The sequence below is a fragment of the Poeciliopsis prolifica genome, unplaced genomic scaffold, assembly GCF_027474105.1.
Source record: "Poeciliopsis prolifica strain line A6 unplaced genomic scaffold, Auburn_PproV2 SCAFFOLD109, whole genome shotgun sequence".
Taxonomy (NCBI): Eukaryota; Metazoa; Chordata; class Actinopteri; order Cyprinodontiformes; family Poeciliidae; genus Poeciliopsis; species Poeciliopsis prolifica.
Genome location: NW_026562484.1, coordinates 421,438 through 436,807, shown reverse-complemented (window position 1 = coordinate 436,807; position 15,370 = coordinate 421,438). Strand labels below are relative to the sequence as shown.

Below are 15,370 nucleotides of genomic sequence, written 5' to 3'. Positions count from 1 at the left end.
AAATGTATAATATCAGCAGAATAAAGTTGTAATATTCTGATTTTATTCCAGTATTTTCATGTTTTCTTTCTCAGTGTGTCCATAATACTCCATCATGTTAACCTGGTTTCTCTGATTATGGAAATCATAAAATGTGACTCATCAGTCCTTCCTCATCAGTCTGAGGTTCATCAGAAACTGAAGTTTCTCTGATCTGTGGAGTCAAACCAGATTTAACTCAACAGATTTCCCTCTCTTCCTCCTCTCTGTTCTTTCTCTTCCAGTTGGACGTCTTGTTTCTCTTGCAGCAGTGAGAAACTCTTTGTCTCTCTAAGCTGCTGGAAAACTGATCAGATCTGCTGAAAGCTGAGAGGATCAGATCAGATCTCTCCTCATGAGATCCATGGATCACCTGATCCTGAAGTCTCTCTGATTGTTGGTCCGTCTGGAAAATATTCCTTCCACATATTCCTGCCTCTCAACAGGAGGACTGGCAGCCCATCTGAAGGAGGTCTGGAGCCCAAAGGGTTCAGAGAACCCCAAAGGGTTCAGAACCGCTGCTTTAACTGAGCCCATCTGTTCAGGACCAACACATCACCACTTCATAGGAAATGTTCACTCCTTCATTCACTTCATCTGACCTCACTCTGGATGTTTCTGCAGACCTGGAACATGATTCCAGTTTAGGTTTCAGACTCAGATCTGAAATGTTCTTCATAAAGTCAGAAGTTCTCCAGAAGGTTCGTGGATCAGCCAGCAGACATCAGAAGGTCATGAAGAAGTGAAGGAGAGAACAATTCAGACCCAGATGTTACCTGCTGGAATCAGGTTCCTCTGATCCTCTGAACACGTGATGGGAATCAACTTTCTGCTGACTGGGTCACTGGGATCTGACTGGTACTGGTTTCTCTTTCAGACTTACTGAGGTCCAGAAGATGGAAGATTTGGACCTAAAGGAGAACCGACCAGAACCTCCAGGATCCGACTGTCCCTCTATGAGGAGTGACTGGTCCAAAGGTCAACCTCCAGACCTCAGTGATGAACCAGAACCATCAGACCCAGATTAAGAAACCAGTTTCTAACTGGTTCATGTGACTCCACACAGATTTATTTAATATTAACTTGTTTATCTTCAGCAAATAAATAAATAAAAAGTAACTTAATTTTTATGCAAACCTAAAGCTAAGTAATTGGGACCAGTTTATATACTGGTCCCAGTCCTCGTCGCGGGTTCGACTCCCGGTCCCGGCGACCTTCACCGCATGTCTTACTCCCTCTCCTCGCTGTACTTCCTGTCTGCCTACTGTCAATAAAAGCCACTAGCACCGCAAAAACTGAAGAGAAATATATTTAAAAACACCAAATGTGCTGTCAGGTTCATAAGGTCACTCAACAACAGAAAGCAAAGGAGTTTTCACTCAGAGTGATGTGGGGTCAATGGGGTCAGCACCAGAAACCTTTCATTTCTAAATTCCTGAATCATCTTAGAGTTTCACTCCTCCACTTTTTATCTTTTATGTTCATTTTAGAAACATTTTGAAATCCCTTCTCACATTTGTTTAATTTTTTTGCAGGAGTTTTTTGTATAAGTTTGTACATTGATCTATAATTTAAAATTATATTTTATTTCTATATATTTATTGTTTTGCACAAAAGAAACTTTGAATCTGAGAGTTTCAGGCTTGTGGGTTTGTAATAAATGGACCTTTGACTCTTTGAAAAGTGTCTGTGGATCTTCAAGTATCCCTGGTTTAGAAGGTAAAGTGGAGGTCAAAGGTCAGGTCATTAGTCCTTAATGTGAAGGTTCTAAACAGATCAATTTATTTAATGTCTTTAGTGACAATAAACCCAGAAACAGGCAAAAGGAGCAGAACCAGATGGAAATCAGAACAAGTGCATTAAAGGAACCCGACATTCTAAATCAAACAGGAACTGGACTCAATAAAGATGGACTGTAACTAAACTACAACTAAACAATGAATCAGGACAATAAAACTACAAAGTGAAAACAGAACCAAAGTCCAAAGAATCATCATGAAGTCAGATTTAGAAAAAACTAAGACAGATTCAATAAGTTGTTGTTATCACTGCTATCATGTCCAAATGATGCTCTGTCGCAGCACAAGGCTCTTTCTAAAGTTCTTAGATTAATGCAAACTGGATCTGAATCCAGTTTTACTGGTTTCCACCATTAAAGAATGATCCATGTTTCTACTCTGGAATCTAGATTAGAATCAGATTTTGGAGCCTCTGATGGAAACAGTTTCTGCTCTGACTCAGAATAAATAAAGATTTCAGATGGATCAATACAACCAAAGAAAGATCAATCATAACAGCAAATATCATGAAATACTTCAAACCAGAGATCATCAATGTTCTGAGGTTCTGTTCTGACTCGGCTTCTGGTACCAGGACAGCTCCAGCCTGCTGTTAGTGAACTATTGCAGTGATGAAGAAATGTCTTCACAGAGGGAGGAAGAGGAGCAGCGTTGGTGAGGAAGAGCAGCCGTCCTGCTGTGCTTTGTGTCAGGAGGTTCTGATGGATCCGGTCTCTACCAGCTGTGGACACTGGTTCTGCAGACACTGCATCAGGTCCTACTGGGACCAGTCTGCTCCATCTGGACCCTCCTCCTGCCCCCAGTGTGGAAAAAGACCCAGAACAGCAGCTGGACTGCTGACAGCCAATCAGAGCAGCTGTGCTCCAGGTGAGACTGAACTCCTCCAATCAGAGCTTCCTTCTGTCGTCTGTTGAACCAATTCAACGTCTTTAGTTGGATTTGGAAATTCAAGGTTTTATAAATCTTCCTGCCAACTAAATGTCTGTATTTCCAGCTGGTGTAAATGGTTTTGCTTTAAAGTGACTCTGTTCTCAGCTCTTTGTGCTGATTGCATTAAAACTGAACATCTGATTAAATCTGATGTTGATGTATGAACTAGGCAGCCTAGTACTGCACTAGTGACATGCTGGGAGAATAACTTTGTATCATGGTGTGTAAAAGTCAGTCCCAGGATCTTTAGATACAAATTCACCACATTATTCAGTTCTGACTAGATGAATAGAAACAGAATCAGTAACTCCAAAGGAAACAACAACAGTGATTTCACTGCACTCAATAAACTTGGATGCTCTTCTGAGTTCAACACCTGCCTGCTACCTGTTGCCCCCTGACTCAGATTCATGGCCTACAGCGCCATCTAGTGACCAAAGAGGAAATGTATCACATGTTTGGTTCCAGCAGTGCCTGGAGACACGAAGGTGGAAAAGCAACAGCTGATGTTACAGAGAGAGAAAGTTTGAGTCAGAAACCTTTATTTACTCTGATAATATAGCACAGATTACAGTTTATATGTTTCTCCATATTTTTTATTTTATTAAAGGTAAAAAGCCCAATGCTTAACCTGCCAGGCCTATAATACACTGAAGAAAACCCTGTAATAATTCTAATAATCTATTGTTTTCTTCTAAAGGATGAAATCAGTCCCATGTCATTTTCAAAACTACTATTGTTCTTTAAAAACATCCAATCCAGTCTTTGACAGAAATAGCATTTTAAATGTGAACCCTGCCAGATACAATCAGCTGTTTCTCTGAAAGATTAGAGCTTTTTCTCTAGATTTCCTTCATTAAGGCTGGAAAATCCCAGTGGAAAACATTTTCCTTCTTTCAATCTCCTGCAGTTTCTATTTGTGGGAGAAGTTCAGATAGAAACTGTAAATTGAGGACATGGTGACACAATGCAGAAGAGTTTATGTTGCTCAAAGCGTTTAATGATGTGATTCTGTCAGTGTTTACTCATAAGCCTGTCGCGATAAACAATCAATCACTTAATTGCACGATAAATTAAAGCTATCGACCTCATTTCATTTATCGGCTATATCGTTTCTTCCTGCCTTTTCTCTTTCTGTTGATGAATGAAAAAGGCTAGGTGCTCTCCACTGACCCTCCTTCCTCATTTCCTTAATGCCCAGCGCAAACTAACCATCTTAAAGCTGTCGGCCCATTTCCAGAACCTGAGAGCCCAAACGTTAGCCGACAGAAACACGAGGTATAACGGATCGATCTGTGGTTGTGATGGTGAGGAGAGAGGTTGGACAAGGAGTTAGCAATGGCTGTTAGCCACTCTAACCCAAAACAGCAGGATGCAATGTTGAGGTTTTCCACACTTTCACTTTATTTCGCTTCGTCCATTTAAAGCCAGATCTCCATGGTACTAAGATTATAGTCTCAAACAATGGACTGCTCCTCATCATCACAGATCATCTCCTCTACAAGAGTTCTCACTCTGCACAATAGTACAACAAAGGAAAAAGGGAATAGGCGCCCCCTTGTGGTGATACCTGCTCTCCTCTAGGAACCAAGCAGTATAATGATTGTTACATGGTGTAAATAATGGCTACAAGTCCAGTTAACTCGTTTTAAAACCAGGCATTAATGAATGCTTCACTGCAATGCATGTGGCTGGTGTCAGTCTGACTGAATGAAAATCATTATTTTATGTCACGTTAACGAAGAACAGCTGAAAAGTTACTGGGTTTACCAGGCCATATAGTACACAGACTTTATAATCTGCACAATTTTGGTTGAATGCAGTATTTATTTCCACTTTGACTTTATATTGTTGAGTTTTTATCCAAGTACATATTTTGTTGTTAGAGACTGAGAATCCATTTTATTTTTGTTTTTGGTTGTTTTATCAGTTCCAGTGTTTAGTGTTCTTTTGAAAATAAAGTGCATCTATTTTTGGCACACATTATTACATCATTTCCATGAAATCAGTGTAAAAAGGTCTTCAAACAATATTATCGTTTATCGCAATAATTTTTGAGACAATTAATTGCTCTGCAAAATTTGGTATTGTGACAGGCCGATTTACTCATCTGATCTGATTTGTGAATTAAATACTTACATAGAAAAGATTCAGGTCACAAATCAGAGGCTGAAATGTGATGTTTGATAATAGAACAATATTCTGTTTGTGATGATGGATCAAATTCTTTCAGATTAATTATTTTTACTTCACTTGTTTCTTTCTTTATTTCAGCAGATGTTGTTCTGCAGCAGGTTCTTCAGGAACATAAGATCAGTCTGAGGAGGAGGTGTGAATGTGTGGCTGAAGGAAGTGATGAAACAGGAAGTAGAACCCTCCTCAACAGGATCTACACTGATCTCTACATCACAGAGGGACAAAGTGAAGAGGTTAATACCCAGCATGAGGTGAAGCAGCTGGAGAGAGCTGCCAAGATCCAGAACCTCCATGACTCTCCAATCAGGTGCCATGACATCTTTAAAACCTTCCCTGACCAACATGGAGCCATCAGAGTGGTTCTGACCAATGGCGTCGCTGGTGTTGGAAAAACCTACTCAGTGCAGAAGTTCACTCTGGACTGGGCAGAGGGCTTGGAGAACCAAGATGTCAGTGTGGTGGTTCTGCTTTCGTTCAGGGAGCTGAACTTGATCAGAGATCAGCAGCACAGTCTTCTCTCCCTGCTCCATGTTTTCCATCCAACACTCCAGAAGCTCCCAGCAGAGCAGCTGGCTGGCTGCAAACTCCTCTTCATCTTTGATGGCCTGGATGAAAGCAGACTTTCACTGGACTTCAGCAGCAGTCAGCTGGTTTCTGACGTCACACAGAAATCATCAGTCAACGTTCTGCTGACAAACCTCATCAAGGGGAACCTGCTTCCCTCGGCTCTCATCTGGATAACTTCCAGACCTGCAGCGGCCAATCGGATCCCTCCTTCATGTGTTACCAGGGCGACAGAAGTACGAGGCTTCAGCGACACCCAGAAGGAGGAGTACTTCAGGAAGAGGTTCAGTGATGAAGAGCTGTCCAGCAGAATCATCTCCCACATCAAGACCTCCAGGAGCCTCCACATCATGTGTGGAATCCCAGTCTTCTGCTGGATCACTGCTACAGTTCTGGAGAACATGGTGACCTCAGAGCAGAGAGGAGAGCTGCCCAAGACCATGACTGACATGTACTCACACTTCCTGCTGGTCCAGACAAAGAGGAAGAACAACAAGTACCATGGAGGACATGAGACAAGTCCACAGGAGCTGATGGAGGCTGACAGGGAAGTTCTTCTGAAGCTGGGGAGGCTGGCGTTTGAACATCTGGAGAAAGGAAACATCATGTTCTACCAAGAAGACCTGGAGCAGTGTGGTCTGGAGGTCACAGAGGCCTCAGTGTACTCAGGAGTTTGTACAGAGATCTTCAAAAGAGAGAATCTGATCTTCCAGAAACCAGTCTACTGCTTTGTTCATCTGAGCATTCAGGAGTTTCTGGCTGCAGTCTACATGTTCCACTGTTTCACCAGCAGAAACTCAGAGGTGATGGAGAAGTTCCTGAAAGAAACATGCAGTGAAGCATCTCTGGAGGACTTCATGGAAAATGTCCTAGTGAAATCCTTTTATAGTAAAAATGGCCACCTGGACCTGTTGTGCGTTTCCTTCATGGCCTCATTCTGGAGTCCAACCAGAGACTGTTAGGAGGCCTTCTGGGTCAGACAGAGAACAGTCCAGAAACCATCCAGAGAATCATCAACAATCTGAAGGAGATGGACACTGATGAAATCTCTCCTGACAGAAGCATCAACATCTTCCACTGTCTGGTGGAGATGAAGGATCTCTCAGTTTTTCAGGAGATCCAAGAGTTCCTGGAATCAGGGAATAAACTGTCAGAGATCCAGTGTTCAGCTCTGGCCTTCATGCTGCAGATGTCAGAGGTTCTGGATGAGTTGGACCTGGAGAAGTACAACACATCAGAATCGGGACGACTGAGATTGGTTCCAGTTGTGAGGAACTGCAGAAAGGCTCGGTGAGTCCAGATCAGTCCAGATGGCAGAGTTACTGTAAAAAGTAACTTGGTTAAATTACTGAAATAGTTAAAACGTTAACTGTAGAGTTAACGTTTTAACTATTTCCACTTTGACTTTATATTGTTGACTCATTCAGGGACTCTAAACTTTCACAACAAGATGTTGGATCCACTAGAAACAGGAGAAAATCTAAGGTCAGAAAATTAGTTTCTGAAAATATCAGGAAGTCTTCAGAGAGATTGGATGAAGGCATAAGAGATTTTGATGTGATAAAAATCATGTGTGGTTTGTGAAAGTTTAAAGAAACGAGATTCTGCAGCTTTCACAGCTCTCTGCTACTTTGCAAGTCCCTCTCTAAGTATTTGCAAAGAAACATGTAGACGATGTTTCCTCCACTCTGTGCATCTGCTCTCTAGTCAGAGTTCACTGTTTGTTCGTTTAACCAGGGTTGTGCCATCGGCTTCCATCGCTTCAGGCTAAAAGGGGCAACAAGTTCAAAGTTCAGAAACTCTTTGGCTGGTGGTTTGGATCCACAGCAGACATGAATATTGAAGAAACAAGTGATCAGAAAGTGATCATGTCTCAGTGATAGACCTGTCACTAAGCCTGTCAAATCCTGAAATTCTTGTTTCTCCAGCAATAAAATGCGCATCTCCCTCCTCCCTCCATTGTTCAGGTTTCTGTCGCTGCTGCTAACTGTAGCATAGAAACGGCCGTCACTCCAAAGTGACTTCTGTCAGATCCTCCAAAGCTCTGCTTCCATGTTTGGTAGAAAAGCTGATGCAGTTTCTTCCTCAGTGAGATTCTGACACTGGGAGCAGGTTACTGGTTTCTCAGTCAGAAGCTGGTTGTAAACCTGAGACCAGCAGGTGTCAGTCAGTGATGGTAGATCTGAACTTTGGGTCGACCTCAATATGAGACGTTGCAGACTGACAGGAGGAACCAAAGAGTTAAAAGCTCATCTTCTGAAGTTGGGATCATTTTCCTCCAACATCTGGTTCCTCAAACCAGATGTTGGACTGGATTTTATGTCAGTGTCAATGTGAATGTCAGCTCCTCATGAAGGTTGAGAATGATTATCATTTGGAGAAAGTCTCATCATCATCAATATTTCCACTCAATAAGAGACAAAAATAAACAGCATGTTTGAAAGAGGAAAAACCTCTGAGACTCTGAGCTCAAAGCAAGATGCCAGAGAACAAAACTCATTTATTTATATTGGACAATTAATTTAATTGTATATAATTGTGGCCATAGGAACCATTTCTTTGCTAAATAGTGAAATATATTTGTCCTGTTTGTGGTGAGTGACGTATTCTCTCCACTGATCGAGTTCATTAGTCCAAGTTTGTCGTTTATTGAACGTTCAGAAACTCCAGCAGCTCTGATGAACCACAGCAAAGACAAACGAAGGTAAAATAACCTGAACAGGTGATCGACTCTAAACCTCTCCTTTACTCTCTCTCCAACACACGCGTTGCCGTGGCAACCACCTGAGCTGCGCAAGCGGAGCAGAGATTACATTAAAACAAACCATTGAGTCCATCATGATGTTGGGTTTTCAGTCCTGATGTTTATTTTGTGATTATTGATCATCTCTCTGAACACAGAGCTGCTTGATGATTTAACTCCTGCTCTGCTAGTCAGTCCATCTTTGACTCACTTTTTGTTGGTAGTGGAACCAAAACGCTCTGAATTGTGCAACACCTTGTTGAAACAATAGTTACAGATATTATTAGTTTGCTGAGTCTTTCATTTGATCACACTTTGTTGATTTTTATTGTTTTAATCCTTTAATAAAATGACAAAGCTTTTGGATCTGAGTGAATATGTGGATAAGAGCATCAGATCAGGACTTGCTGCTTTCAGCCTCCTGGTCGTGTTCAGTTTGTTTCCTCCTGCTGAGATCGACTCTAATCCTTCCCACAATCCATCACAACCAACGTATTGATCTCCACTGCTTTAGACATTCCAGCCTCTTCCAGTTACTGGGAAAACCTTCAGTGCTTCACCAGGAAAGATGCTGCTTGATGTGTGGAGCCACAGAGGATCATCTGATGGGAGACAGGAGGACAGCTCTGCTGGAAGCATCAGGATGCTTTTAGCAGAGCTGCTGGGTCCATTCATGACCATCATGATGAATATTTCATATCTATAGTCGGGTGGTGGGGGGCAGTCTGTGGAGGAAACTCAACTTTCCTTCAGCATCTGGCTGCAGCTGAAGCTCCTGGTTTCCTCAGGAACAGAACCAGAACCAGGATGTTAGTTATGAAATGATCAAACTCAGTAGATGGATGTGAAGACCAGATGTTCATCAGATGATATCAATGTTATTAAATGTGTTTAAATAGATGATCTGGTTTCATTAGAACTGACTTTATTTCTTCTCTAATCACAGACTTGGTGGCTGTAAACTCGGAGAGGCTGAATATGAAGCTGTGGCTTCAGCTCTGAAGTCCAACCAACATCTGACTGAACTGGAAATAAATCAGATCCACATGCAGGAAACCAGAACAGAATCTGGACTGAATAATGTGTTTGAGATCCTGCAGAGTTCAGTCAGTAAAGTGAAGAATCTGAGGTTTGTTTTCTCTATTTATCCTATAAAATCTTTCATTGATACTTTAATATTTATTTATCTTCACATTTATTCTGTTTTCTTTAAAAACAATCTGCTCTCAAAATGTCAGAATATAATTTCTAAAATCTTTTGCTTTATAAATAAATTATTTTCATTTTTCAGACTTTGAGAATATTGATCTTTATTTTTCACTATAAATGTTTTAACTGATGAACAAAAATAAGTTCAAAAGTCAAATGATGATAATTAATGATGGAGATGTTTCAGTTTGTTCTGAGAAAGATTAAAATGATCAAATTGATTTATTTCTAATTTCTTCTTCACATTAATAATAAAATGTTCCTTCAGAGTAAAACCAGAACCAGAGAAGTTCTGTTTGTAATAAAAGAAACTATAATATGAATAAAAACTGTCAGCAGCAGCAGCCGGTTCCTCCAGCTCAGCTTTGTCCTGAAGCTGTGGTTCTGTTGGACCGGGTCAGAGCAGAACCGTCTCTCCAGTCTGGCAGCTGACAGTCAGTTGGAGCCTCGACTCTCTGAGCTCAGAGACGCTTCATCAGGTCACTGATCAGAAACTAGAGCTGATTCAGATTCATCATCATGTTCCTGATGATCAGATGTGATCAGTATTGATCAGATGTGATCAGTATTGATCAGATGTGATCAGTATTGATCAGTATTGATCAGATGTGATCAGTATTGATCAGAATTGATCAGATGTGATCAGTATTGATCAGATGTGATCAGTATTGATCATATGTGATCAGAATGGATCAGATGTGATCAATAGTAAAGACGTCTCTGTGTCGTCACTGCAGCAAACATCTGGTCTCCAGCTGTCCTCTGTCTCTGCTGGGATGTCACCAGGTAGATGGACAACATCTGCTTGTTGGTGATTGGCTGAGCCGTTGTCATGGCAACATGCAGGTAGACAGGAGGCAGCATAGCAGCTTCTAGACCAGGACTCTTCAAATCCAGGCCTCCATGTTTGGTGACCTTTAACCTTTAGATGTTTCTGCTTCAACACCTGAATGAAATGATGAATTGTCCCTCAGGACGCAGTCCGGTTCTCCAGAGTCCTGCTGATGACCTCATGATGGGACTCAGGTGTTGAAGGTCGCAGGACGCCGGCCATCGAGGCCTGGAGTTAAAGATCCCTGGTCCAGACCGAACCAGAATCGGTTCTAAAGTATTTCCTGACCCATAGTTCAGTAAATACTTTGGTAGAACAAAGAACTGAGAACCTGATCACCAGCAGAGCAGCGCCACCTGGTGGCTCAATAGAGTCATAGGTTTCCTCCTGTTAACTGAGATCAACCAACCTTCACTTTGACTCTGATGTGAAACTATTTTAAAACTTGAAGTCCATTTTAATTCCCGACCAGAACCACTGAAATATTCTAACAACACGTCATAATAACATGTTCTGGTTCTGCTGGTTTGGACTCTATAAACCAGTTTTACTGGATCAAATATTAAACATCAGTTCATCATGTTTCACTTTTACATTCAGTGAAATTAATTTTCTACATTTTATTATTAATTTGTTGATATTTCAGTTTTAACCTGCATCCTGTTGGTTCAGCTCACATCTTTTATTCTTTATTCAGTTTGAGGGACTGCAGTTTGTCAGAGATCAGCTGTTCTTCTCTGGTCTCAGCTCTGACCTTTAACCCCTCCCATCTGACTCAACTGGACCTGAGCTGGAACAACAACCTGAAAGATTCAGGAGTGAAGGAGCTCTGTGGTTTTCTACAGAATCCTGAATGCAGAATACAACGATTAAAGTAAGAAACCATGGCCTAGTTAAAGTTTCTCTGTATTATAAAAGCACAAGCAGTTCCTCCTCCCACCATCACATTCAACCAATCACAGCCTTCATTTCACACACACCAACCACACCTGCAGAGAGAAGGTCAAAGGTCAGATTGGAGAATAAAGGCTGATAAAACTCTGATATTAGGATCATTAAATGTCTTAATATCCACAAAACAATCAGATATAAAATCTGATAAAATGTCTTTATGTCCAAGACAGACTGAGGCTTAATTCACTAAATAATGATGTTCATCCACATCTCTGACCTTCTGATCATAAATGATCAATAAACCATCATTGATAAAACCACAAACTTTATTAACCTGTAAAGATGAACAGATGTAGAAACATCAGGAATCAGATTGATATTTAAAATGAATCTGAACTGAAATATTAGAGCTCAGTCCAACAGAAACAGTTTCATTTTGACCAGCAGCATCAATCTAAGTAAATGAAAATAATATTGAAACATTTGATAACCTGTGTGAATAAATGCCAGGTAAACAAAGTATTCCCTCCCTTTCCTTGGTTCTTTCTAATAATGTCTGAGGTGAAGCAGCAGGAATCCTGTGAGTTTGTGACGATGCAGCAGGAAGTTGTGACGTTGACAGGAGGAGCTGGATGGACGCACGGTGGGACAGCGGATAGCAGAGCAGCTTTATTTCTAGACAACTTTAAACAGGACCAAAGAAGACATGGAGCAGCAGTCACATGATCCAATAATCAACCAATAAACCATCAATAGGAGATAATCATCAATACAACAGCCCTGGATCAAAATATGAAGATAATCATACAGTCAGTCAGAATCAAGCAAATGGAAATAGATGAAAATAACAATAAATTGATCAAATTCAAACTTAGACAAAAGTCAACATTTGGTTTGAAGCAGGAATTTATTGATCCTCCAGATAAATCAGTCAGTTCAGTTTCCACTCATGTGTTCATGTGTTTATGAATGAGTGAAGTGTAATTATTGCAGCTGTTGGTCCTCCAGATAAATCACTCAGTTCCAGTCAATAGAAGGTCAAAGGTCACTGTGGAAATGAGCTGCTGCCATTAAATCACTGCAGCATTCATTAACAGCTCTAATGTCACACTTTGGTTCAGAAAGTCCATTTTAATTCCCGACCAGAACCACTGAAATATTCTAACAACACGTCATAATAACATGTTCTGGTTCTGCTGGTTTGGACTCTATAAACCAGTTTTACTGGATCAAATATTAAACATCAGTTCATCATGTTTCACTTTTACATTCAGTGAAATTAATTTTCTACATTTTATTATTAATTTGTTGATATTTCAGTTTTAACCTGCATCCTGTTGGCTTCAGCTCACATCTTTTATTCTTTATTCAGGTTGAGGGGCTGCAGTTTGTCAGAGATCAGCTGTTCTTCTCTGGTCTCAGCTCTGACCTTTAACCCCTCCCATCTGACTCAACTGGACCTGAGCTGGAACAACCTGAAAGATTCTGGAGTGAAGAAGCTCTGTGGTTTTCTAAAGAATCCTGAATGCAGAATACAACAATTAGAGTAAGAAACCATGGCCTAGTTAAAGTTTCTCTGTATTATAAAAGCACAAGCAGTTCCTCCTCCCACCATCACATTCAACCAATCACAGCCTTCATTTCACACACACCAACCACACCTGCAGAGAGAAGGTCAAAGGTCAGATTGGAGAATAAAGGCTGATAAAACTCTGATATTAGGATCATTAAATGTCTTAATATCCACCGAATAATCAGATATAAAATCTGATAAAATGTCTTTATGTCCAAGACAGACTGAGGCTTAATTCACTAAATAATGATGTTCATCCACATCTCTGACCTTCTGATCATCAATGATCAATAAACCATCATTGATAAAACCACAAACTTTATTAACCTGTAAAGATGAACAGATGTAGAAACATCAGGAATCAGATTGATATTTAAAATGAATCTGAACTGAAATATTAGAGCTCAGTCCAACAGAAACAGTTTCATTTTGACCAGCAGCATCAATCTAAGTAAATGATCTGAAAATAATAATGAAATGTTTTACAAGCTGTGAATAAATGTGAGGTAAACTAATAGGTATTTCCTTTACCTGCATACAAAAGAACCACAGGCAATGTTTATTAGTTTTCAATTAAGCTTTTGCAAAAGGAGAAGATATAGTAAGCTGCTTCTACAAGCTGCTCACCATTCTTTCTGAAAACCTTCAGTTAGAGCTTCTCTTTTATTTGCAGAGAAGGGAGTGTAGGGAGTGATCTAAACAAAAGGGGGGCTATCCTGTTAAGGGGGAACACAGAACCTAAATTCTACACATTCCAACACTATTATTGTGTTGGAATGATAGTTTAACATATAGATTTAACTACATTTAGAAAATGCATCAATGATTACCAAGCAATATTTATTTGGTTCATTTTGTGTAAGTTCAATAAAATCCATATGCATTGTCTGGAATGGATAAGATTTTTTTGGAAAAGTTTCTCTTTCTGGTCTCTTGTTTCTTTGTGGATTGTTTTTAACACAGACTGATCATGCAGTACAATTTTTTTAAAAGAATTTAATCCATGTGTGGTAAAATGCTGTTATTGCACAGTAACCATCACCCCTGTTGACGCAAGAATTTTAATTCCATTTTAATTCCCGACCAGAACCACTGAAATATTCTAACAACACGTCATAATAACATGTTCTGGTTCTGCTGGTTTGGACTCTATAAACCAGTTTTACTGGATCAAATATTAAACATCAGTTCATCATGTTTCACTTTTACATTCAGTGAAATTAATTTTCTACATTTTATTATTAATTTGTTGATATTTCAGTTTTAACCTGCATCCTGTTGGTTCAGCTCACAGCTTTTATTCTTTATTCAGGTTGGAGTGCTGCAGGTTGTCAGAGATCAGCTGTTCTTCTCTGGTCTCAGCTCTGACCTTTAACCCCTCCCATCTGACTCAACTGGACCTGAGCAGGAACAACCTGAAAGATTCAGACATTCAGCAGTTGAAGCGTTTTGTAAAATATGTTCAGTAAGTAAATGTTTTCATTGAGTCCAGCTGCTGTCAGCATCTTGAACTAAACCAGTTCCTATCAGAGCAAAGCTCCAGTGTTCCCAGTAAAGCTGCAGCTTCTCAGTGGGAGGAGAATGGTTCAGGCTTCCTGATTGGACACAGAGACAGCAATCAGCCAATCAGAGCAGCAGCAGCTTGCTGTGTTCCTGTGTTTGTGTTGCTGTGTCCATGTCTCCAGGAAGTCCAGCTGGACTCCAGCGTCCAGCCGTCCAACATGTCTAGAGACAGTGGTCCTCATTCATCAACCTGTGGCAGCAGCAGATCTGATCTCAGACCTGCTTGTTCTCTCAGTTCAACAGGAAACAAGTGATCAGGTTGATGTTGGTCACAGCTCTGAGATCAGTCTGACTGCAGCCTGGAAACCACTGGCTCTGATTTCACAAACCATCATTCATTTAGTCAGCAGCTGCTCTTTCTGCCCAAGTCCACTCCTCCCATCTGGACATGTGTCCTCCTGTCCTCAGTCTCATCCAGATGTGTTCAGGGACAGCCTCCATGTTGGACAGTCAGCTGATGTTCCAGCAGCAGATGAGATGTTCATCAGCAGCAGTTTGTGTCTAAAAGCAGCAGCAGCAGCAGCAGTGAAGCCTTCAGACTCTCAGCAGTTTGTTTCCACTGTGGACTTGAGTGGAACCTGCAGAGGAAGCAGACTGGATGCTGAAAGTGTGTGTAGGTGTGTGAGCTTGGAGCTCAGTGTGTTCACTGCAACACGTTAAGATGAGAGCTGAAAGGAAGCTGCTCTGATCAGGACTGAAGGCCCTGCTGCTGTTTCTACTGGATGTGCTGCGTCACTGACTGCTGCTGGAGAGAAGCTGGAAACTCACTGATCTGATCTGTGCGTCTTGCTTCTCTCTGCAGGTTCTGATGATCTGTGTAAAGAAGAGAATCGTCTCTGTTTCCTGCTGATCCTCAGAAGCTGCAGCAGTTTGAGTCTAAAGAGACTGACTGGATCATGATGACCTTTGACCTGAGTGATTTCCTCCTGTCTGTCATTTTGGATCTGATATTGTTTTTCTCTTTGGTCGATGAAGATGAAATTGTAACTCGGCTCCATTTAGAGGCTTCATGGAGTTTTGATCTGAACTTCATTATTTTTCTCTGATTT

The 15,370-nt window shown here is 40.8% G+C and overlaps 1 pseudogene; it reads left to right on the top strand.

Moving 5' to 3' along the window:
• The first annotated feature begins 740 nt into the window (after positions 1–740).
• LOC129354397 (NACHT, LRR and PYD domains-containing protein 12-like) lies at positions 741–15,248 on the top strand (annotated as a pseudogene).
• The last annotated feature ends 122 nt before the right edge of the window (positions 15,249–15,370 follow it).